The sequence below is a fragment of the Botryllus schlosseri genome, chromosome 1 (assembly GCF_051294905.1).
Source record: "Botryllus schlosseri isolate E-star chromosome 1, Bs_hap1, whole genome shotgun sequence".
NCBI lineage: Eukaryota > Metazoa > Chordata > Ascidiacea > Stolidobranchia > Styelidae > Botryllus > Botryllus schlosseri.
The window spans coordinates 6,428,042-6,448,179 of NC_137236.1; the positions used below are offsets into that span (position 1 = coordinate 6,428,042).

At 37.3% G+C, this 20,138-nt stretch overlaps 1 long non-coding RNA gene across 3 annotated transcripts; it reads left to right on the forward strand.

Moving 5' to 3' along the window:
- The first annotated feature begins 4,879 nt into the window (after positions 1 to 4,879).
- On the forward strand, positions 4,880 to 18,470 carry LOC145433433 (uncharacterized). Of its 3 annotated transcripts, XR_013913103.1 has the most exons (11): positions 4,880 to 5,468; positions 6,418 to 6,541; positions 6,861 to 7,009; positions 9,647 to 9,756; positions 10,353 to 10,502; positions 11,816 to 11,940; positions 12,782 to 12,909; positions 13,308 to 13,394; positions 14,876 to 15,486; positions 16,868 to 16,945; positions 18,003 to 18,470. It is a non-coding gene; the product is annotated as an uncharacterized LOC145433433 (long non-coding RNA). The 3 variants fall into 3 exon arrangements; XR_013913104.1 differs by lacking the exons at positions 4,880 to 5,468; positions 13,308 to 13,394 and having other exon boundaries at positions 5,541 to 6,541; XR_013913105.1 differs by lacking the exons at positions 4,880 to 5,468; positions 11,816 to 11,940; positions 12,782 to 12,909; positions 13,308 to 13,394 and having other exon boundaries at positions 5,540 to 6,541.
- The last annotated feature ends 1,668 nt before the right edge of the window (positions 18,471 to 20,138 follow it).

Here is a 20,138-nt window from a genome sequence, read left to right on the forward strand (position 1 = left end):
AATTGTGCTGGACTTACACGCGGTATTCGCATACTGCGCACATGCAAACTTTTGTGTTAACAACTCTGGTGTTTCTGTTGGTACTAGTGCTGTGTTGAACTATTTGGTTCTTAAGACACATGAACAACCATTCAGACAATAAAGTTCTTGAGGTAACGAAACAGTTTGTAGAGTCAAACCAACCATTCTTTAGTTTCGTAATGTGAGAATATCGAGTAAAGTTGATTACTTTGTGCGATGTAAATATCTTTCGTACTTTTGTAAGAGTTGTGGGGGTCTCATGAAAAAGTAACTAGTTGACAAAAACAAAATATTGAATGAAGGTTCGTCTGTTGTTTTCATAAGTCAAGAGAGTGAAAATTGTTGTTGTTGTTTTTGTTACACTAAATCGAAATAGTGTGAAAGCGTCACCAATCATTGCGTATGTTCGTAGCATGGAATATCGAATATTTTCGTGTGCCGTGAATATCTTTCATAAACACATAGTATGAAATGAGATGTGTGGAATAATAATTAGTCTCCAACAAAAGTAAAACTTGTTGTGTTTGCTTGTGTACTTTTTATCATTGTTTGTTGTTGAAAGACGGGTGAGTTTACATTTAAATATAGTAAGCGGGACAACTCAAGTAATAAATTTTGCTCGGTTGAAAATCGACTCGTTTGAAAATACCGGTCAATGGAGTAACAGTATCAATATGAGTGGTATATTATTTTTCGAGAGATGCACCAATCTTCCAAGCATAACTTGTCAAAAATTTATCATGTCATAGTCGGCTGTTACGAATTCGACACAAATGTACTTCGATTATTACGATGATGGAAATTACGTTCAAGGGAGTATTTCGAAGTAGTATATTCAGCAATTACCAAATAACAAAAAATATCAAACTGTGCATACAACTCGGTTAGGTAAACGATACAGTTACAAGTCGGATGTAAGCTTGATTTACAGATTACAGTCTGCTGATGTAAAGCTCGACCACTCCACTGTGTTTATTGCAAAGTATTTGACACAAACAAAATATTGAACGAAGGTCCACCACTTGGTTTCATTACAAGGTGAGTGAAAATTGTTTTCTGTTGGTCAGGTATGATTTGCATTTAGAAAAACGATCTACACCGATTAAGCGACGCTGTTTCATATCTGATGAGTGAGTGAAATTTCCTTATGGTTTGATTTAGCGAGTTAATTATCGGTGATTCAATCAGATACAAGTAAGATCTTTAGTGACAGAGTATTGTGATGACATTTACTTTAGCGAATGACAACGGAAAAATTCTCGATTACATTGTCGGTGTATGTGTTACACAAATAATTCTAGTACACCTAACCATAGGGTACATTTGGCAAACATCGTACAAAGTGTTTCTTTGTGTTGGTAACGACTTTCAGCGGTTTGGTTTCATGTCGGGAATTATTATTTGAGGGTTCAAAAAACAATTTCAATCAATGCTACAAATGAACAACAATGCAAAACACGTTTAGTGAATTACAGTGTAGCAAGTACTTCCTTAATATTACGATTGTTGTGCACTAGACATTTCTAGTTGAATTGAATGCGTCGAGCAAACATATTCAATTTACTTTTGTAATGATCAAAGTCTTAGAGTGCAACCTCGTGATATTTTACATTTAGCACGTTCTATAGAAAGTGTGAACGGAGTTGAGTATTAATCGTGTACTTGGGATAGTGCTTTGATATCAAAGATATATTTTCACACTGTGTAATGTTTCGATTCTCTGTTGTGAATACCTCCAGTAACGACATTGATGTTAAATCCTCACTCTTTGTCATTGTAAGCGAATCCTAAACATCGCAACAGTCGGTATGGAAATCGAACGCATGCATACTTTTAGATAGGCGACACTAACAAGTTTATTACATCCGTGAAATACTCTGAAACGTCGATTCGTGATTGTGTTAGCTATATTCATCTTCTATATCTGTGGACACAAAGAATTCTTAACTTTGGTTACAGCTCATTCGTAACGAATTGTTGCGTGCAATCTAGAAAAGCACAAGTCGAAGACGAATGATTTGATTTCAATAAACTAAAAAAATTCCTTTTGTTTTGATGTTGGATTTAATACAATTTGTATGACTATACCGAATCCGAATCCGAAAGTGCAATGTTACTTTAGTAGAAAAATTGGATGACTCGCATTTTGATATTGATAGATGTGTAGAGTAATATGACTAGTTTATAAAATCTCGGTAATGTTTTTTTTGTCATGTCTGTGATCAACAAATATGTGATCAAGTCTTACCATTCGATATTAACTTTCGCAGTCGGTGTAATTTGTTGAAGTAACAATACCGACGAGTTCAATAATATTCTCCATCGATGCATTCGAATAATCCGTCAGCTGCAAGCGGATTTAAAACTTGATGCTGTTTCGTGGTTAACTCAAGTCAGTGGTCGTGTTTGTGTTGATTTCAGGAATGATCATGACGAGTTGCCTGGGTAGATTAGTTAATGTGGTTGTAACTACGACCGTACAGAGTTGCTGACACCCCAATATCTTTTACGCTGTAATATACGGATTTAATTGTGATAAATTAATTCTCAGTTATTGTTCGGACATTCAAATCTCGTATACTCAAAATATAATATGTCCAAGTCAAATCGTATATGTACCGATTAGTAAATACTTTGTCTTCAGAATAGTAACGACCTTTACAATCGAATAAAAAAGACCGATCATACGAATACAGCCAGGATGAATTAATTCAAGTTTGTGAGTTGTAGTGATATAATCAAGTAAGTGAAAACTAGATTTTTAACAATTGTTAATGTTGTGAAGAATTCTTTTGAGTATGGTAAGATGCTAAAATATCTCTTTGACAAACGGAAAGCGGGATCGCGAATAGAGTTGCAATGTTTCATTACTTGTTTCAAATCAATGTGCATATAATATCGAAATGGGACTGCGGGAAAGTTGGTAGTCATGTTTGTCAATCTATTTCAATTCAGACTATGTCAAAGTCCAAATATTTCATTTTGGATTATTTGGATTTACCTTTAGTACATCCGCGAATGGATTTAAAGTTGGTAAATTACCAAAATGATTGAATATTATCGGGTTAGAGATAGTTGGTATTGATTCTATAACTGTTAAAACAGCGGCGTGGAATGTGTGAATAATTCAATGTGGCTGAAAGTCGGTGTCAGTAATATTCAGATTACGGTCGAATCAAAAGATCACATTAAAAAGATTTCTCAAATTAATTAGAATTGTACCGAATTAACACATTCAGATACGAATCAACTTGAGCTGTGTAGTAAGTTTCATTCCATTCGATTGATACATTGCTTGAATATTCGCATGATTCTTATCATACAACTAAAGTCAAACACGGACAAAGTGTCAAAAACATATAGCGACCATACCAGAAAGTGTCAAATTGTTGGTTTACGAATCACCGTCTGCGACGACTCTGTGACAAACTAATTACGGAAATATTACCTTGTGAGCGGGCATGAGGGATCGCTTTGTCTGAAGCATTACCCTGTGAGTGTCGTAGGATTTTAAAATGATATCACACCCTTTTGAATAAGCGTTCACTTCACAAAGGATTAGGGTTAGAGCGGAAATAAGTGACAATTTGTCGCTATTCAAGTTACCGACACTGGCGGTCTGTTATTCGTTACTTATTAAATCGTACGAGTGAAATCAAGCTCTGTGCCAAACTGCTTACGAAAATTTCACCGCGTGAGCGATCGATATGCCTGTAACATCAAGTCGCGTATGTCTGAGACATTATCTTGTCAGCGAACGCAGGGTTTGCAAACTATTTCACACCTATTTGGAGTGTTAATATGTGAACGCGGCAATTGTTGGTATTGGAATCGCCGTCTACGCCGGTTCCGTGGTAAACTAATAACCAAGCGACTGATTCCTAGATTCAGCAAACTATTTCACACCCTTTTTGGTGAAAGTACGACATGCCGCTAGCATTCTATCAACGAAAGTACGAATCATCGCGGCGCCCATAAGAATAACGATATATTAAAGTCGCACTCGCCGTAAACGTTGGGATCAACTCGAATCGGTCATATATATTAATTTGTAATATACACATTAACTAAGAATCAATCACGTGACTATTTACTTGATACATATTCAACACCGTGCCGCCGCGCCTATACCCACAACGTTAGTCAAATCATCTCTCCTGAAAGGTCACCCTGTCACCGCGCCTATACCTGAAAAGGTAACCATGCCACCACGAGTTTTCACGGCACCGTGCCGCCGCAGCCTATACCCGAAAAGGTAACCATGCGACCCCCGCCATAAGACACAATGGCACCGTGCCACCCCCGCCATAAGAGATAAGGGTCACCGTGCCACCCCCGGTTTTCTCGGCACCGTGCCACCCCGCCATAAGAGTCCCATAGCCGTTCGCGAGCGATCGTATATACTACTACTACAACTACTTACTTTCCCAAGTCCACAATTAGAAATAGAACTAGTCAGAGAAAGACGTAGTGAGTTGCACGTCACGAAACTAGATTGGTATTTGTACGAATCTCAATTTCAGGCAATGATCACCAGAAAGACAATATGTGTCGAGAGATCATCTACATCACGTTTTGAATCACAAGCACTTCATTGGATTTCACAGATTGTTCCAAGACAAGAATTTGTCGACATCGTTATTGAGTTGTGCTCAAGCAGGGTAAAAGCATTCCCACGTTACAATTGTAATGTCTTCCAAACTGTGGCGCAATTGCATCAGCCCTAATGTTCATTTCTAGCAGACTTGGACAGCTAGAACATTCTTATCGAATTATCTTAATTAGAACCAAATCTTGGTAATCTAGTTTTAACCTGGTTTATCAAAGCTTTTACGTCCACATTTTAATTTCATATAGCATAACTGTATCGTATGAAACAGGCCAAGCTTGGTGTGCAGCTATTTTCTATTCTCCTGCTATATGAGAATAAATCTGGAATTATTATCAAGTAAACTTGATTTTCGCACTATTTCTATGATGAATAGAGTAATTAAAATTCTAATCTAATTTGGAAAGGCTTGTATAGCTATCATGCTAATTCTGGTCAAGTCTATAATGTCATGATTCACTCAAAATGAAGACGTGTGTTTTCTAGTTGATTGGCAGCTGAAATTATTTTAAATTCACAAATAGAATTAGGACTAGAACTACTCACTTTTCAAAATCCGCAACTAAATCTAGTACCCGGTATCTGAATTCCAGGCATTGCTCGTGGATGATCACCAGAAAGACAGAATGTGTCGTGATTGAAACTGCGATGGAGGTTGATCTCTCAAGTACGTCGTTGGATTTCACGGAGTTTGTCGACATCGTTCTCGAGTTGTGCAAACGAAAGGTAAAAGTATTTCATTGTTACGAATGTAATGTCTCTCAAACTGTGCCGGTCGCAAATGCATCAGCTCTGTAACGTTTATTACTGGTAGACATGGACAACCAATTGATATCAAGTAAACTGATTTTGGTGTGTTTCATTTGCGGATTCCGTAATTCTAGTCTAATTTGTAAAAACTCTATGAAGCTGTAACTCTTATTTCAATCACACTTTGGAAGACACAGTGGCTACAATTGTAATTCTCATCTAACGTAGAAAAAAAGCTGTGTAGCTATAATTTTAATTCTAATCTAGCATTGAAAAGCTGGAAATTTAGTTACACGACTTTGAACATTAGGGAGGGTCACAATGATTCGAGTACTCGGATCTGAGTTGAGTATTTATTCTAATAGTCAGAGTCGAGTAGTGAAATACGATTTTTATTGTAGTACTGAAATAATATGCTCCTTGCCCCAAGTGGTAAATTATTAACAATAAACTGAACTAAACTGAAGTGAGGGTAAATTCAGCAATGAGAACTATGGCTTCGATAGTATTTCCCACTGCGGAAAGCTGTGAACCTTAATAGGTCGTAACAGAGCATACGAAACATGTAGCACAAAGATGAACTAGTTACTAGAATGGACATATCTTTAAAGTCGTGATAAACTCACGGTATTGTAACAAAGTGCAATGAAATAGGTATGCTCTACAGAATTTACAAATTATCGTAAAGCTTAAAAGGTAGTCTACACATTTTAACTTTCCGCATCATCCATACCGGTATGACATCATAATTAGTGAGTGATACTCGGATACTCGACTCGAAGCCTGATACTCAATTTAATTTCAAATCAGTGAAGCACTCGATTTCACCATACCCTACGTATGACAACTCAAATATCAAAAAGGCATCATGAAAGGCAGTTTTCAATTTGAGAGTTCATCGGTTCAAAAAATTTTATTCAGATTTTACCGGACCGCTATCTCAAGTAGGTTGAGATTCTCTGATTTAGATGTTCCCAACAAATAATCTTGTGTTTTTTTCATCCTAGCAATCTGATTACCTTTAATTTATGTTTCAGTCGGTGATGGAAGTTTACAGAAAAGACGCGTCATCACAGAAGCAGAGACTCGTTATTGCATGCGACAGATTGTGATTGGCGTCGTTATCTTCACGATTGTAAGATCATTCACAGAGGTATCAAGGTAATAATTGTAGTGTAGTTGTCTAATAAAACTAATTAGAGAGGCTGCCTGTAATCTAATTGGTCAAATCTTTCTATGTTCTGATTAATCTCATTTCTAGTTCTCCTGAAATTGCTACAGGAGAACTGTATCGTGCAAAAATAACCAAGCTCTGAATCTTGAATCTCTTCCCATCCACGGAATACGTTCACAATATCCGATCCAAATGTAGATTCTTATTATAGTTCTAACTCCACAATTCTTGATTTCTAAATATATTTGGAAAATATATGTGAGTTAGTATCTGTGATTTGATTATTATCTGTGCATTTCTCACTAGAATGTTGGCAAGCGACCCGTTTCATTAAACCTCCGGCGACCGAATTCGTCAACGGCTACATGCCACAGAAACTGCGCACGACCGGACTGACCATGACGCCCAGGTTATCGGAAAGTCGTCACCAAAGCGTCCTTTGCAAAGTTTGGACGGTAAGATTTTTTTCGTGGGGCTTAGCAAGCTCGAGTTCCTGATTAATTCAATTCTGAATCGAGTATTGCATTTCCAGCCGCGTAGTCGAGTCTCACACATTATAAGTTGAGCCCGGTCGATATCGTACTTTGAGTCGAAAACGAAAAGTAGCACCTTCACCGATAACCCCGATATGTTCAGCCGATATTGAAATATTATGTCATCTAGCTTAAGTCACATTTCCTAAAGCTTCAGAGCATTTATTTGAACAACTTTGCGCGCTGGCCCGCGACCACAAAAAGGTTTGAAAACCACTGATTTAGATGTGTCCAACAGATAATATTGTTGTTTTGCTGCTATCAATACTATATAAAGTTGACAAAAGAAAGTGTGCCATCACAGAACCAGGGACTCGTTACTAAGTGCAACAAATTCTGCTTGTAGTTTTTCATCTTCACGATTGTAAGATCGTTCACATATGGATATCAAGACCACATTTCTGGCAGTATTGTCAGACTTCTACAAACTACTCATTTTTCAAAATTCTAAACCGGAGTTAATACCCATGAAGAGTCTGCAAGTAATTAATAACTGATGACACAAATTACTGAATTACAAATGAGCTAGGAAATATCGGAGATAGAATCAGTATCAGGCGGTTTGTTTAAAAATGACAGGTGTGTCAACCCCCAGAACGCACTTACTGCCTACGCCACTGTTTCTAGTTATGACTGTGATCTAGCAATGGCTGCAATGTCAAACAACTGAACAACGGTATCACGATTCACGCCAAACAACAACGCATGTTTTCTAGATGTACGGAAATTGCTTTGGAAACGCATATCAATAACCATGCACTTTTCATAACTACTACTGAGTAAGTCCACGTCAAATTAACCGCACTCGTCACCAGATTGCAATGAAAATGGAGGGGTAAATCAGGTAACCAATTCTGACTGCAGCAAACTTAATTTTGTCAAAATTGGTCCACCCATCACAAAGTTATCGCATTTTAAAAAATGGCCATTTTGTGCTCACCCAACCATGAAATTTAATTACTTTTACATTACCTGTTACAGTAACGCTTATAAAACAGCATAGTCAAGTACTTGAGAGTGGATCATGATGTCTAATGATAGAATAGAAGAAACTCTTGCTATTGAAGGGAAATTGTCATTTAATCAAATGGGGACAGGGGTTAAAACCCACCTCATAAACCGACACTTTTCAAAATCGTTCATGCGTAACATGAACTTGAATTATATCTAGCGTAATTCTGTCTACACGAAAATTGGAAAGTAACATATCATATGAAAGCTTGTTTGGAAAGGAACATGGTTGACATGTTTTGCTAACTAATATTTGACAGATAGTAGCTCTAAATTAACTTTACATAAATATTTCTGAATGCATGGGGTAATTCAATTTGAGATTAATCAAAAGAGAGATTGGGTATCTCTTAAATTTCAGATTTTGCTGAAATTTGGCTTAAAACACCATGAAGTACATCCAAGTAAATATCAATTTATTTTAAATGAATTACATATGTAGTTTTCAAGTTATTGCATGATAAAAAACAAGCTTTTTATGCTCATCCAACCGCGAAATTCAAGTGATTTTTTAGGCTGATTTGAAATTTTCTGTAAATAAGCTATTTTGACAATTAAAGAGTTGTTCTATTTGTTATGTTGTATAAATTGATCTATTCTATCATGCCGGACAAAAATTACTGATTTTTGATTGACATCCCAAAATGTCACTCATTAACCCCAGAAACCACTGAAGCGTAACAACAATATTTCAGGGGTCTCTCTCATTTCTGTCTACTTCAAAATTTTTGTAAATGGTGTCATATGAAAGCTGTTAGAAAAATGAATATCTAGAAAATGAGTAACATGCTGGAGTTTGTCTCAAGGTAACACAGCAACTACAATATCAAAATCAATTTTTAGGAAAATCACTACATTTTCATGACCTGAAATATACCCTGTTTTCAAAACTTCGTAAGTAAATATTACATAAAAACTTATTTTCTAAGGAATCTATACTACAACAGCTTTCATATGCCACCCTTCATAACTTTTTTCAAGTAGACAGAAATGAGAGGGAGACTCCTGAAATATTGTCATGCTTGAGTGATTTCCAGAGGCACCGTCTTTCAACTTGAGCTAAATTTTGGGGCGTGCACCAAAAATCATTAATTTCGCACTTGAATGATAGAATAGATCAATTTTTACAACATAACAAAGTGAACAACATTTTCAGGTCAAAGTAGCTCATTTACAGACAATTCCAAATATACTTAAAAACAGCCCTTCAATTTCACGGTTGAATGGGCATGAAAAGCATGTTTTTCATCATGCGATAACTTCAAAACTACTAAAGTAATTGATTTCAAATAAATTGCGATTTAGTGAGCTATACTTCATGATGTTTTGAACCAAATTTCAGCAAAATCTGACACTATGTGGTGACAAAATCCATTTTTTTGGTTGATCAGACATGGAATTACCCTACTAGAACTACTCGCTTTTCATATCAGCGACTAAAACTAGAACTACTCAAAAAAAGTACTCAGTTGGTCATAAAGTAGCTCGATTATTAGTTTGTACAAGTTCGTAAACTTGTGTATCTGAATGTGAAATTTGTATTGACAGCTGGAGAGCCTATCCCTGAATAATATGGATGTGAAGATTGGAGAGTTCGCTCAAGCTGCCAAGGTCGACTTTGACAGCCACACAAAGAATACTTTTTGCAGCACACATAAGTAAGTATATTGCCCCGGAAGTTGTCGGCAAATATAGACACACTTTCAAAGTGAACACCTGGTCACTGAGTTGTGTTTTGTGTATATCAGCCAACATTGATAAGGGATTTTTATAAAAGGAGGCTGCAAGGGTATTAGGTGTAGGGCTTGGCGGAATCAAGTGGCGGGCAGATTCTATCCTGATCGAGGTATTAAACTTCGATATGTCATTACCAGTAATGCTTTGCCTTTATACCACATGGTTCTTACGCTACGATACCACTAATCAAGGTTTACAGCTTTCCTAAGTGGAAAATAATATCAAAGCGATAATTCTCGTTAATAATTTAACTCTTGGTGAGAAATTTTAAGTGTTTTGACTCAACTCCAGTGACTTCATCTGACCCAAGTCTCCTTGAACTATTGAGAGCCTTACCTTGACTCAAGTCACAATAAAAAATGAGTGACTTTCTCCGACCTCTAGACCTCCTACTGTTGACATGGCCTGGAAAAATCGAATAACTTGACTCGATTCAAAATATGCAGTGACTCGATATGACTTGTAACTCGAACATAGTGACTCGTTTCCAACACTGACCCACCGTGATTTTTTACAGAATGTTGTCCATTGATCATCAGAACGACCCAGCATAAAGCAAGCACCGTCCAGTGTGCTCTTCCAAGGCTCCATTCCAAAAGAACTACAGACAACCTGCTTGGCTATCACAACCAGATATCGGAAACTCAACTGGATCCAACTTTCATTGGTGAGATTTTCACGTTTGTATAATATGGTTACGACTGGTCAAAATCGAGAACCTAAGTGGAGCGATTCTGGATCGAGTATTAGACTTTGAGTCAAGTATGCGAGTACCATCAATAATGACATCATAACGGGAAGAAAGAAGTGGAAACTTGAACTATGATACGATGTAAATTCTCACTGAAGTAAAGTTAAAAGTAGTGATTTCCTAGTAGGTAAAGTATTCATCATCCCAGGCCTAGTTTCGGCTTGGAAACTCGAAAAAGTGATGTAGAAGCAGAAATCGTCTACAATCATAACCGCTTGTTTAATTAGTGCCAGTAGACGAAACCTACACGAGTACTTTTTACAAAGCAAAAGTACTTTTTTACTGACCCTCTCTGGTTAAGAGGGAGACACACAACTATTTTATCAATCCCAGTTGTCCGTTTCAATCGAGCAGTGTCAGATAAATGAGTCGAACATGACTTGAACTCGAAACTGAACAGTGGTAATAAACGGAATGACTCGGGGTCGAACTTGAGTATAGACACTATGACTCGGACTTGACCATTTGCACGTTGACTCAGTCTTGACTTGTTTGGGAATTGAATATGATTCGAGTAGAAACCATAGGAGTAAGATTGACTCGTAACTCAGAATCTTGTGACTTGGTTACAATCCTGACCGATTCCGATAAAACCGATAACAAGTATCTTCACCAATGAAGCGGCTATATTCAGTCGATATTCATTAGATATGGCATCTAGCATAATGTGCATTTTCAAAAATTCAGAACATTGATTTGAACGGCTTTACAGCCACTGTTAAGTTTTTGCATGAAATAAACTAGTAAAGCTGCACCCATACACTTGTATGCAGGGATGTTCAGAGTAGAATGGAATTTGTGAGGAAAGACCACGCTGCAACGTTGGCAAGTCAATCAATTGAAACTACTGCGTCATCATTTCTTGACTGGTTCCAAATAAACCTTTATTAGTTTTTCGGTATTACGCCGGCGATATTTAAAAAAGCAAAACTTTCAGCAAATACTTAAATATGAATTACTGTCATTGTGAAAAGTACTATTAGAAGCCTAATTCAAGTTATGCACTGTAACTTAGTAGTGGTGTATTGGTAGAAAATACTTTGCAACTTTGCAAAAGGCTAGTATTACGAACTATGTTAATTGGGAAGGTTCACCACTCTGCAAAATTTCTTGTCGGATTTTTCCGACCTGCTAGTCCATAGTTGAGAATCACTGATTTAGAATTGTCCAATAAATAGTATTGTTTTTCTTATTCTAGCCACACAATTATCTTTTATATTTATTCTCAGTCGCTGATGGAACTTAGTAAAGAAGACGCGTCGTCCCGGAACCAGAAACTCGTTAATACATGCAACAGATTGTGCTGGATGTCATTCATCATAACGACTGTAAGATCATTCACAGAGATATCAAGGTAACATTTTAGGGGTGGAAGCAGACTCGTACACGCTACTGGAGTTTCAAAATGCGCAACTACAACTAGAATTACTGACTCTTCGAAATTACGACTAGAACTACAGCGAATCACTTTTCAAAACTCGCAACTAGAACTAGAACTACTTACTCTGTACAACTCGTAGCTAATCCTGGAAATGTGAAACGACCCCAAAATCTCACCCCTGACTACGTCCATTTTTGTATTGATGACTCTGAGAACATCAAACAACAGAACACAGGTATTAAGATTCATGGCAAACGACGACACTCGTTTTCTAGTTAGGCGGCAACTAATTGTATTGGAAATGCATACCCAGAACTAGTACTATTCACTTTTCCAATCCGCAACTACAACTAAAACTAGAACAAAAAGAATGACTTAGGTGGCCATCAAATAACTACATTATTAGTTGGTACAATTTTGTATTGGCCTACTTGTGATAATGAATGTGAAAGTTGTATTGACAGCTGAAGAATCTATATTACCAGTTCTACGTCACATTAAAAAGATAATTATGTATTTTTTGACCATACCTATCCACTTGCAGTAGGTGACATTGACAATGCTTCGGGCTGACCATGGCTTCACGGAAATGCCATTTCCACTGACGTGTAGCTTTCTACTACATGCTTTGTATGCTGCGATATCAACAATTGTAGTTTCCAACATTACGCAAGGGAAAATACTATCGCAACCATGTTTCTTTGATAAATTAACTAGAATCATTGTACCCAGCGCCACTGATAACTACTGCCATCAGAGTTATCTGAGCAAAACATCCCAGTTGATAACTTGGTGCATGTTTTTTTATTTGTAGGTAGGAATTGTTGCTGGGTAAACTACCGTTCGAAGTCCAGACGTTGCTGGAAACATTCTCCGGAAAGGAGAAGAACGAATACGATATTCCACATAATTATTACCACCAACTTGTGATCTTATCAAAAGGTGTGTTATATCTGCGAATTGGATTTGATATTTTGCTTTTTCTCTCATGTGTACCGTAGCGATGCGATAACTCGAATCTACTTTTTCAAGTGACTTGACTTGAGTCGGAGTGTATAATAACTCGATACGACTTGTAACTGGAAGCCAGTGACTTGATTTGCTCGAGTAAGCTACAGAAATCGAGTCTTTATAGATTGAGCGACTCGACTTGATTCGAGTAACCTTAAAAATCTAAAGACTTGACTCACCTATCGTACAAAAATTGAGTGACTTTACTTTACTCGAGTCTCCTATGAAAATCGGGTGACCTTGATTGACACGAGTCGATATCAGAATGTGTCAACTAGACAAATTGACTTACTTGACTCGATTGCCCTTCAAATATTGATTTTTTGCAGGACTCCATTCCTCAACCACCGCCGACCACCTGCTTGCATATTACAACCATATATTCACAACACTTCAACTCAGAACCACTTTCAACGGTGAGATTTTTACAATTCAAAGACGAAGTTGCGTGTAGACTGGACAACTAGATAATTTGCAGTTTTTCAAGTTAGATTACAATTGGAATTAGAAACACAGTTTCTTCGAAATTCAATTAGAATTAATTTTACAGTACGGAATATGCGAAAATTGGAATTTGAATTTAAATTCACATGAAATCATGGTTCATTCTAATAAGCATGAGAATGGCAAATGTCTGTACAGCAAGCTTGACTCGTTTCTCACTGTACAGTTTTTCTGTATCAATTTCAGGAAAACTAGAAATTGAATTAGGATTAAAATGAGATAGAAACATTTCACAAATTTCATTTCACTCCAATCAGTGTAATTGGATATTTATCATTATGCACTTGTCCCAGTCTGATTGCAGGGACAACCTTGCTAATCAGTGGGGCTGGACAAAACCAAGCGCCTGACTGGTTCAAGAATTCACAACAGTGTAAAAGATGTGCAAAGTTCAAATATGTACCTTTTTGCGACCACAAACAATATTACGCGGTTCCACGTCACATTGAAGATTGTTTTCTATTTTTTCGACTTTACCTATTTCATTGCACTTTAGGGAAATAGATGACCATTGTTGGGATTGATAACCATTTGACTAAAATCTGTATTTGGTGCATATGTATAGCCTTATGCAACATTTTATTCCGATGCTGTGATGCGGCAGAGGTTTTGTGGACTCCGAAAGTATAAGTAAATTAGGCTATTGACACTATGATTTTGCTCTGCATTTATGTATCTTAGTGTGACGTGAAAGGCGTTCAATACTTAACTCAAAGTGATATGATCTCAATACTCAAATCATTACAGTTGGTAATAGAGTTGAATTCAAGTTGTGTGATGATTTCGTCCGACCCGACTATTTGGCGCTATCCTTCAAGCCTGTAGTTTTATCTTGCGGCACCCAGTGTTACTTCGTAAAGCATTGTAATTTGCAGACATGTATGTAGCTTGAGACAATCTTAAAGTCATTTGTACTCGAAACTGTTGCTCCGTAATTCCTGGATCGGTTTTAAATCAACCCCCCTTGGGTTGATGCATCAGCAAGACCTGGACCAATAGGTCATTTTATAACTAATTACAAATTATTCAATTCATGAAATTTGTCTATGCTTTCATTTCAATTGTGATTTCTAATTTTCCTGAAAATGATAAAGGAGAATTGTATGGTGCGAAATCCTGTTGTACACTGTACAGACATTTGGTAATCTCATGCCAACCTGATTTTATATGACATCAAGTGAAATTTATTAAATTTCCAAGTTTGCCTGAATTTAATAATTCTAATATAATTTGTAAGAAAACTGTAGTCATAATTCTAATTTTAGTTCAACTTGAAAAAGATTCCTAAATTGTACAAGCTGAAAATGTTCCAGTTTTCTATCGCCAGTGATATTTCCACTCTCGTTATCAAAAACATAGTGTTGTTATCGAGACGAGATGATGTATGATGCAGGTCCTGATAACACAGATACACTGAATACCATTAAGTGACAAGCTAAAGCCAACCATCATCAGCAGTAATCAATCACCAGACAGGCGGCATAATTGAATATACTACTCGGGAAATTGAGCAATACCAAAAGTCTGCTATAAATATGGTGAGTTCCGATATAATCACTAATTGTTTTGATTTTGAGTAGATTTCTACAAGTCAGAGATTCGGTTTTTTAAAATAGACATTGGCTAATGACTCGAATCCATTCTAGAGTGTTGCGACAACTCTGAAGCAGACTTGGACAATGATAAAATTTTCAGATTATTCGAATTAGAATAGAATTACAATTGAATCTACACAGTTTTTGTCATGTTTGACTAGAATTAGAATTATAGCTGCACAGTTTTTCCAAATTGGATTATGAGTAGAATCAAAGCTTCACATGGTTTCTCCAAGTTGGACTCTACAATTCAGTGTTGGGATGACTCGAGTCACCTTCTTCGCATGACTTGACTTGACTCAAGTCACTTTGCTGAAATGACTTGACTTGACTCGGCGTATCAGAAATGTGGAATGACTCGTGACTCTGACCAAAATTCACGAATCAATTTCAAGTCATCAAGTAATCGGTGTGGATAAAAATCACTGTATCTTGCATATATTCGGATTGTTCGCGAAACGCTGGTGTAACCCGTGAGAACGAATAATCATTCAAATATTATGCATTTCACTGAGTCTCGATTGTTCTCTCACAAATAAATTGACCGCAAACGCAGTGATCGATGCTTACAGCTTACATTGTCTTAACTTGACGTGCAGTAAAGTAATATAATAGCGAAATGTCTATTTCTGTTCTCTGTTCTTACCTTAACCAAACCTCTTGTCTTTTTGAAATCGAATATGGTGAATATAGTTATCAACCATTCGCACAGGCTCGAATTGTATCATCAATTGGTAAATGGGTAACGTGTTGTATCTTATCAATTCGTTTGTCTATTCTCTATTTTGGCTGGTAACTTTAAACTGAGGCTATGCCAATACGAGGTTCACCAGTTCTACACATATGTGAGCGATACAGTGTCTTCTTGCGAGTATATTCAACTCTATATTCGTTCAACTGTTAGGAATTAATGGCCGCTCAATCTGTATTTCAGACATCTAGCTAATTGCAATGACGTAATCATGCATCATACTTCGAAAAGGCAACTTGACTTGAAATGTGACTTGACTTGACTCGACTTGACTCGAGTCACCTCTAAAAATCGAGTGACTTGACTTGACTCGAGTAACCTTTGAAAATCGAATGACTTGACTTGACTCGAGTCAAAATGTGCAATGACTCGAAATGACTCGTGACTCGAAGGTAGTGACTTGATCCCAACACTGCTACAATTGGGATAGCTACAAAGTTTATTCCAAATTAGTTACAATTGGAATTATAGCTGCATATTTCAAAAAAATTGGGATTATCGCTAGTATTACAGCAGCACAATTTTTCCAAATATAGATTAACATTAAAATTACTGAGTTTGCAAAAACTAGGACATATCACGAAGTTTAATATCGACCTAATCAGGGTTCATACTCGTAGGCATGAGAATGACAAATGTCTGAACACCGAGCTCGGCGCGTTTCATGCGGTACAGTTCTCATGTAGCATTTTCAGGAACAACAGAAATTAGATAAGAATTGGAATGATGCCATAAAACATTCCACAAATTAGAATAAAATTATTTGGCTGTCCAAGTCCGCTCTAAAGAACATCAGAAATTTCGTGTTGAAATCTGATTTGTAAAATGACATCGACACTAATCTGGCCAATATCGCGAAATTCAAATCTGTGCTAATCTTAACATCTTGAGTAATTCTGAATTCCATATGCACATCGTGTTAAGCAGATATCATAGATACAGATTAGGACTCTTGCCGGTATATGACGTTAGTATAAATATTGTTGCCAGTTGGTCTATGTAACATTTCTGTATTTGAAAACTCTATTTAATTTGACAGATGAGGCAGAAGATCCAGCCACGGTGTCGATGCATTGGATTAGCAAATAGGTGGATTTAACGGATAAAGCGGGGTTGGGTATGGGAATCTTTGTGTCTTGTACAAACTACCGGATTCTCAAAATTTGCAACGACAACTGAAATTACTCAATTTTCAAATTCCACAACTAGAACTAGCACTGCTCACTTTTCACTATGCGTAACTTAACTGAAACTACCGTAATTTGTCATGTATAATACGCCCACATGTATGATACGCATTATAAAAATGACAGGTAGATTATGGGGGGAAAAGCCAACACCCTGCATTTGCATCACATGTAGAGTACATGCGTAAATGCTGATTATAAAAGATTCTCGTATTGATAAACTTGCGCGTATGAAAACTAAGCAGCGATGGGTATGTTTTATCATAGTGTCCTATATGGTGTAGAAACAAGAAAATCTCACGGCCCAGTGAAATTGATCTACGTCACTATTTCCATTCGGCCATAATTGATGTGTGGCCGGCTTGCCGAGCATTAAACTTGATAAAACGGGTATCAATCGAAAGCTACGACGGTACCGATTGCGAAAATATAAATTTTAATCTGCTCGTGGTCCCGGAACCCCCAAAATCAGCATCGAATGTTGCATTGTAATGGCATTAGGTATTGTGACGCAACCATGGCGTCTGAGCAGCTCGGAAGCAAGTCCGCACAAGAGTAAGTGTGAATGCTCAATCGGTTGCGCAACAATCACCAATATGCTTGCGGTCGCGCTGCTCCTCACCTGCTCCCAGACGGCTCGGTTGCGTCACTCCTATTTGCAACGGACACTTCTACCTGTATTTGAGTAGAAATGGACGAGTTGATTATACTTGAATAATGCCAAGTAATTTTGACCTGACTTTGAAATCTCTACTTTTGCTTGTAATTGAGAAGAAAGTGAATATAAATGAACGAAGTTACTTCTGCTGGCAATTGAGTAGAAATGAACTATGTCACTTTTACTTGAGTAACACCGGTAACTACTTTGACCACCTACTACTTCTGATCGCAATTTAGATAAATTATGAGGTACCTTCTATTTGACCAGCAACTCTGATTACTTTGATCACTTGTGCGAAAGATTTAATATATTTTTTAAACATGCAGGACAGCAGGAACTCACCAAAGTGATTCTGTGTCCTCTGATGGAAGCCGTGACTTACATCGACCAGCAGCGAAAATTCCTAATCCCAACCTACAACAATATGGATGCAATCAAAGTGTGGCTGCTGGATTGCGATACAAAGATTGTATGTTGTAAACACTCGTGTTTGAAGATGAAGACTATACGCGTGATACAACGAGCAATGCATTTGTATCTATTTTCTACAAATTAAATCATCCTAGCTTTTCAATTCACTCTTTTTGAGCTTAGAGTCTATAAATGAATGCATGATAGGAATGTATTGTTCGTTGCCAACTCTGTATCACGTGGAGCTGATGCAGACTATTTGAATTTGTGTAAAATGTCTTCGGGTGGTTGTGTCTGTTTGGCAGGAAAGCCGTTCTCTTGTGAATCGAGCTAATAGTATTTATCGAAATAGATCATGTGTCGAATTGAATTTGTACAACAAACATAGTGTTTGGTTTGACAGTTCCGAGGCGTGATGATTGCAGAGCGATAAAAAGTGGTCCGATCTTGCTACTCGATTTGAAGTAGAAGTGACGAGATAAATCTCCACCGAGTTGCGAGTGGAGCTAGCGATTTTGAAGACAACTCACAGACCTGAAAAGTAGTCCAGTTAATTCTGTGGTTTCGGAAAGTTGATTTGATGGAGGTACCCAGTAGTCTACTAATGAGCAGTTATGTGCAGTTTCTATTTTCGGGAAAACGCAAAATGACGAATAGTTGCAACTTTTGGGAGATATTCTGTTACCGTGATGCAGGTGTTTCGTCCAGTTCTTATGACAATTTTAGAACCCACTGGGTTATAACTATGCGATAAGTAACGTGATGTAATATTGTTCAATAACAGATAGAAGAGAAAGAGCACGAGCTCCTGCACCGGCCAAGGAATAGCACTTTGCATGGCCGGCCACGCAATATCTGTGGCCAGTAAGTGGCCACGGGAATGCTGAAAGTCCGTCTCTCCTTTTTATAGCTAGAGCTAGCCCAATTTCGGGATTTTGATCCAAAACTGATACCGAGCACCTTCACTGATAACTTCGTTATTCTTCTAGATTAGGTCATATTTCTAAAACAACAGCTTCCAGTCAATGTTATGCCTGGACATGAAATAAACTAGAAAGGGTACATATGGATACCTGTAAGATATAAGAAGCCTATCAATATTTCCAGTGTAGCAGTAGCATCGTTTTCAGTGACCACGTTGTGTCCATGCAGATATTGTCGATATTTTTCGCCTCTCATGGCTGATGCTGGTATATCTTTCGAAATGTGATATCGATACGATGGCAGACGTATCACGGGCACGGCAGTAAATGCGAGCATTAATTTGGCGTTCATTCCAGGCACTTGTGAATAAGCATCAGAAAGTCAAAATGCGTCAGAGACCAGTCTTCATCGCGGTTTGAGTCACAAACAAGTCATTTGATTTCATGAATTTTTCAAAGGCAGGAAGTTTGTCTATATCGCTCTAGAGTTGAGCAAAAGAAGGGTAAAAGCAATTTTTTTAACAACTGTAATGTCTCACAAAGTGTGGTGTTGAAAATGGCATAAGCTCTGCCATGTTCATTACCAGCAGAATTCGACAACTAGATAATTCTTGTGGTCTTATTAGACTAATTATAGCAGAATGCCAGTAATTTAATTCGAACCAATTTGTGAAATGTCATTTGCTCTCATTTTAATTATAATCCCATTCCTGCTGTCCCTGAATATATTAAAGGAGAATTGTACCGTGAAAAACTAACCAAGCTTGTTGTGCAGACATTTGCTATTCTCGTTCATATAAGAATGAACTCAGATATGATATGCACTGTACTAGATTTTTGCTCTATCTCTTTAGCGAATCGAGTAATCCTAATTTTAATATAATTTTGAAAAACTATCATTTCAATTTAGTTAGGAAAAAAACTACATCGTACATGTAGGGGAGATGTGGTACCGATGGATCACTGGGACCGAAAATACTTGAGAAATTCTCCATGATAATTCGATCATCACACTCCGGGAATTTGTCTTCAATTACATGCTGACAGAATCTTTCCTCACATGCACAAAAATTCGACCTGCGTGATTTATGGGGTCTGTGACGAATGATTTACGTTTTAGGGGGTGTA